This window comes from Podarcis raffonei, chromosome 5 (genome assembly GCF_027172205.1).
Source record: "Podarcis raffonei isolate rPodRaf1 chromosome 5, rPodRaf1.pri, whole genome shotgun sequence".
Taxonomy (NCBI): domain Eukaryota; kingdom Metazoa; phylum Chordata; class Lepidosauria; order Squamata; family Lacertidae; genus Podarcis; species Podarcis raffonei.
Genome location: NC_070606.1, coordinates 25,840,453 through 25,846,575, shown reverse-complemented (window position 1 = coordinate 25,846,575; position 6,123 = coordinate 25,840,453). Strand labels below are relative to the sequence as shown.

Here is a 6,123-nt window from a genome sequence, read left to right as displayed (position 1 = left end):
TCTCCATGAATTTTCAACATAACTTTTGCTTCCTCAGATTTGGCACCCTTCTCCTTCTCCTTTTTTCTTTTTGCATCACCCAGTTTTCTTAATTTATTTCATGTATTGCTTGCCATGAAATATCACAAAGAAATTAACATAAAAATATTTATAATAAAAACATGGTTTTACCCATCTATCTCGGGAGACTATGGAAGAGTGCCCCCTTTGCGGGTGAAGTCAAACTGTTGGAGAGTTACAGCGCTTGCTGTGGCTGTAGAGAAGGATATGGGAGAGAATTTTTGGGTTGCAGCTGGGGCAAATGAAGGCATCCAGTTGTGCTGCTGCAGATGCACAATGACATTTCTTCTTTCTGCACTCCTCCCAGAGGTCTTTCCTCCTCTGGTCATAGACTGAAATGAGAATCTCCCCTTGTTAAAATGTGGCATCCACCCAAATTTATCAGGTTCCAACAGAGAAGTCATTCTCTGTTTACTTCTTCCTTTGGTTATTCCTACTTTTAATTTATTGTACCTCCATGGCATCCTAGATTTCATCTCCTCTAATATAACTGAAGTGAGGAGGTTGCTCTTTTTTCTTTTTTAAGTCTGGCAGTGTAGTGCACAGTGAAACATAGACAACAAGCAGCACAAGCAATGATCAATCATACAAGTATCAGTGACACATGCTGTCATCCACTTGGCAAAAAATGAGACGTCAGCAGCAGGCAAACACAGTGTCAAAGCATTGCACACAATTCTGGAAAAGCCAAACATTTGTCTTTCTTCAAATACGTACAGTATCCCACTTCCAAGCTGATATTCCCATAGCAGTTTATAGCTAAACATTAGTTACAGAATACTAAATGCAGGTGGAGACTCTACTAAACTCAATAATATCAGCTTCTTCGAATTAACACTGATAATAAGAGCAATCAATTGCTTAAGCAGAAATGATAGCAATAACAGCTGGTTCCAAAATAAAGTCAGGACTCATCCATAGTATCTATGCAATATTACACTGAGGTCCAGCGCCGAGGGCCTTCTGATGGTTCCCTCACTTTGAGAAGTGAAGCTACAGGGAACCAGGCAGAAGGCCTTCTCGGTAGTGGCACCCACCCTGTGGAATGCCCTCCCATCAGGTATCAAGGAAATAAACAACTATCTGACTTTTAGATGACACCTGAAGGCAGCCCTGTTGTGAATGGGCAGTAAAATAGCAAAAGTTCGGGTTACAGACGCTTCAGGTTACAGACTCCAGGTTACAGACTCCGCTAAGCCAGAAATAGTACCTCGGGTTAAGAACTTTGCTTCAGGATGAGAACATAAATTCTGCTTCGGCAGCGCGGCAGCAGTGGGAGGCCCCATTAGCTAAAGTGGTACCTCAGGTTAAGAACAGTTTCAGGTTAAGAACGGACCTCCAGAACGAATTAAGTTCTTAACCAGAGGTACCACTGTAATGTTAGAAAGTGTAACATGAGTGTAAAAAACAATCTTAAATTCACATGTATGCTCATGGATGATAACTGATGATGACTGACCAAAAACAAGACCTTGGGATCCTAGTGGATAGCTCAGTGAAGATGTCAATCCAGTGTGGCAGTTGTGAAAAAGGCAGATTTCATGCTCTCTCTCCACGGTCAAAAGCAGTAACGCTTCTGTATCCCAGTTACTGGAAACCGCAAGAGGTTTATGGTTTCCCACAGGCATCTGTTTGGTCACTGTGACAGGATGCTGAACCAGATTGACCATTGCACTGATCCTGCAGGCTCTTCTTATTTACAAGACTCTAGCAGGTCACATGAACAACTGTATAACAACACATCAAAAGGAGGGACAACATAAAGTAACCGGAAATAGTGGGTATTCCTGATGAAAAAGGGACAGTTGAAGTTGAAACTGGGTGAATATTTGTATGTTTTGGAAATAATTTGCTCCGTTCCAAATTATTCCAGGCCTTTCTGAATGGACCATTGCTATTATTCATGCTTGCTTTTCCAAGATCCAAGCATGCATTAAACTGAAGGGGGTCATAGTTGGCATAATTTCTATTTATTAGTAGGCTGTTTCTGTACAAAACTCAAAACCAAAATCAGACGCAAATTGAATCAGAACCTATTGCCCATAAAAGAGAAATATCTATTTTGCACAGTCTTTGTGAGCCATTTGGTGGGCTGCTAACAATGTTAGGAAGAGCCAGCAGGGATTAAGAAAGCAGATACTATGTAAAATGCCTGCTCTGAAACAAATTATAAATTGAGTTCTGCTAATGCATTTCAGCCCTGACTTACAATAATACCTCCAGCTATTTCATTTCCATCAATAGGCATTGGCAACATTCTGTAAAGAACTTTATAAAGAACATTTATAAAACCTTAAATAAAAGATCCCACAATACATGCATTGGGCGAAATGTTTAAAACGTGCACTGACTTTTTAGGAATGTGTCCAACTTTTACGAAAGCCTAGGGCCTACAGAAAATATCAGAGGAACCTGAAATTAGCTTTTCCAGATGTTAGGCTATTCCTCTGTCAGTTGGCCTTGTGGTTTTGTGAAACAGGACACAAATGGTTCAAAGTTGTTGTTGTTGTTGTTGTTTAGTCGTTTAGTCGTGTCCGACTCTTCGTGACCCCATGGACCAGAGCACGCCAGGCACCTCTGTCCTCCACTACCTCCCGCAGTTTAGTCAAACTCATGCTGGTAACCTCGAAAACACTATCCAACCATCTCATCCTCTGTCGCCCCCTTCTCCTTGTGCCCTCCATCTTTCCCAGCATCAGTGTCTTCTCCAGGGAGTCTTCTCTTCTCATGAGGTGGCCAAAGTACTGGAGCCTCAGCTTCACGATCTGTCCTTCCAGTGAGCACTCAGGGCTGATTTCATTAAGAATGGATGCATTTGATCTTCTTGCAGTCCATGGGACTCTCAAGAGTCTTCTCCAGCACCATAATTCAAAAGCATCAATTCTTCGGCGATCAGCCTTCTTTATGGTCCAGCTCTCACTTCCATACATCACTACTGGGAAAACCATGGCTTTAACTATACGGACCTTTGTTGGCAAGGTGACGTCTCTACTTCTCAAGATGCTGTCTAGGCCTGTCATTGCCCTTCTCCCAAGAAGCAGGCGTCTTTTAATTTCGTGGCTGCTGTCACCATCTGCAGTGATCATGGAGCCCAAGAAAGTAAAATCTCTCACTGCCTCCATTTCTTCCCCTTCTATTTGCCAGGAGGTGATGGGACCAGTGGCCATGATCTTCGTTTTTTTGATGTTGAGCTTCAGACCATATTTTGCACTCTCCTCTTTCACCCTCATTAAAAGGTTCTTTAATTCCTCCTCACTTTCTGCCATCAAGGTTGTGTCATCTGCATATCTGAGGTTGTTGATATTTCTTCCGGCAATCTTAATTCCAGCTTGGGATTCATCCAGCCCAGTCTTTCGCATGATGTATTCTGCGTATAAATTAAATAAGCAGGGAGACAAAATACAGCCTTGTCGTACGCCTTTCCCAATTTTGAACCAATCAGTTGTTCCATATCCAGTTCTAACTGTAGCTTCTTGTCCCACATAGAGATTTCTCAGGAGACAGATGAGGTGATCAGGCACTCCCATTTCTTTAAGAACTTGCCATAGTTTGCTGTGGTCGACACAGTCAAAGGCTTTTGCATAGTCAATGAAGCAGAAGTAGATGTCTTTCTGGAACTCTCTAGCTTTCTCCATAATCCAGCGCATGTTTGCAATTTGGTCTCTGGTTCCTCTGCCTCTTCTAAATCCAGCTTGCACTTCTGGGAGTTCTCGATCCACATACTGTTTGAGCCTTCCTTGTAGAATTTTAAGCATAACCTTGCTAGCGTGTGAAATGAGTGCAATTGTGCGGTAGTTGGAGCATTCTTTGGCACTGCCCTTCTTTGGGATTGGGATGTAGACTGATCTTCTCCAATCTTCTGGCCACTGCTGAGTTTTCCAAATTTGCTGGCATATTGAGTGTAGCACCTTAACAGCATCATCTTTTAAAATTTTAAATAGTTCAGCTGGAATACCATCACTTCCACTGGCCTTGTTATTTGCAGTGCTTTCTAAGGCCCATTTGACTTCACTTTCCAGGATGTCTGGCTCAAGGTCAGCAACCACACTACCTGGGGTGTACGAGACATCCATATCTTTCTGGTATAATTCCTCTGTGTATTCTTGCCACCTCTTCTTGATGTCTTCTGCTTCTGTTAGGTCCTTACCACTTTTGTCCTTTATTATGGTAATCTTTGTACGAAATGTTCCTTTCATATCTCCAATTTTCTTGAACAGATCTCTGGTTCTTCCCATTCTGTTGTTTTCCTCTATTTGTTTGCACTGCTCGTTTAAGAAGGCCTTCTTGTCTCTCCTTGCTATTCTTTGGAAATCTGCATTCAATTTCCTGTATCTTTCACTATCTCCCTCGCATTTTGCTTGCCTTCTCTCCTCCGCTATTTGTAAGGCCTCGTTGGACAGCCACTTTGCTTTCTTGCATTTCCTTTTCATTGGGATGGTTTTCGTTGCTGCCTCCTGTACAATGTTACGAGCCTCCATCCATAGTTCTTCAGGCACTCTGTCCAGCAAATCTAAATCCTTAAACCTGTTCCTCACTTCCACTGTGTATTCATAAGGGATTTGACTTAGATTGTATCTTACCGGCCCAGTGGTTTTTCCTACTTTCTTCAGTTTAAGCTTGAATTTTGCTATAAGAAGCTGATGATCTGAGCCACAGTCAGCTCCAGGTCTTGTTTTTGCTGACTGTATAGAGCTTCTCCATCTTTGGCTGCAGAGAATATAATCAATCTGATTTCGATACTGCCCATCTGGTGATGTCCATGTGTAGAGACGTCTCTTGTGTTGTTGGAAAAGCGTGTTTGTGATGACCAGCTTGTTCTCTTGACAGAACTCTATTAGCCTTTGCCCTGCTTCGTTTTGATCTCCAAGGCCAAACTTGCCAGTTGTTCCTTTTATCTCTTGATTCCCTACTTTAGCATTCCAATCCCCTATAATGAGAAGAACATCCTTCTTTGGTGTCACTTCTATAAGGTCTTGTAAGTCTTCATAAAATTGGTCTATTTCAGTTTCTTCAGCACCAGTGGTTGGTGCATAAACTTGGATTACTGTGATGTTAAAAGGTCTGCCTTGGATTCGTATCGAGATCATTCTATCATTTTTGAGATTGCATCCCAGTACAGCTTTCGCCACTCTTTTGTTGACTATGAGGGCCACTCCATTTCTTTTACGGGTTTCTTGCCCACAGTAGTAGATGTGATGGTCATCCGAACTGAATTCACCCATTCCCGTCCATTTTAGTTCACTGATGCCCAGGATGTCAATATTTATTCTTGCCATCTCATTTTTGACCACCTCCAACTTACCTAGGTTCATGGTTCTTACATTCCAGGTTCCTATGCAATATTTTTCTTTACAGCATTGGACTTTCCTTTCGCTTCCAGGCATATCCGCAACTGAGCGTCCTTTCGGCTTTGGCCCAGCCGCTTCATCAGCTCTGGATCTACTTGTACTTGCCCTCCGCTCTTCCCCAGTAGCATGTTGGACGCCTTCCGACCTGAGGGGCTCATCTTCCAGCGTCATAACTTTTATATGCCTGTTGTCTTTGTCCATGGAGTTTTCTTGGCAAGGATACTGGAGTGGCTTGCCGGTTCCTCCTCCAGGTGGATCACGTTTGGTCAAAACTCTCCACTATGACCTGTTCATCTTGTGTGCCCTGCTCGGCGTAGTTCATAGCTTCTCTGAGTTCTTCAAGCCCCTTCGCCACGGCAAGGCAGTGATCCATGAAGGGGAATGGTTCAAAGAGATGATACCAAAACTGCATTCACACAACATTGTATTCTAGAACCAATGGAGACTAAGCAATTGTGGTTGTTTTACATAGTCCATACACAATCTGAATCTACTACATATTATTTTGCCAACGGAAATTGCTTCTTGAGAAACTGGGTTCATTCTGAAAAGAAAAGCTCATTACCCATTATTCTGGTGGCCCCATTAATGGAGGGAGGGTATCAACATCTATCCAAGGATGCCATAGGTGGATATGTACCAAATTCACAATCACTACTCCCATCTTCATTCACCTGGGGCATGTGCAGGGAGGAAAAGGCATGGATAACATATT

General features: G+C 42.6%; 1 protein-coding gene across 4 annotated transcripts in view; it reads right to left on the bottom strand.

Moving 5' to 3' along the window:
* The window catches only part of GRID1 (glutamate ionotropic receptor delta type subunit 1), a 709,085-nt gene that overhangs the window by 353,305 nt on the left and 349,657 nt on the right, over nucleotides 1–6,123 (bottom strand). The gene's annotated exons all lie outside the window — the stretch shown is intronic.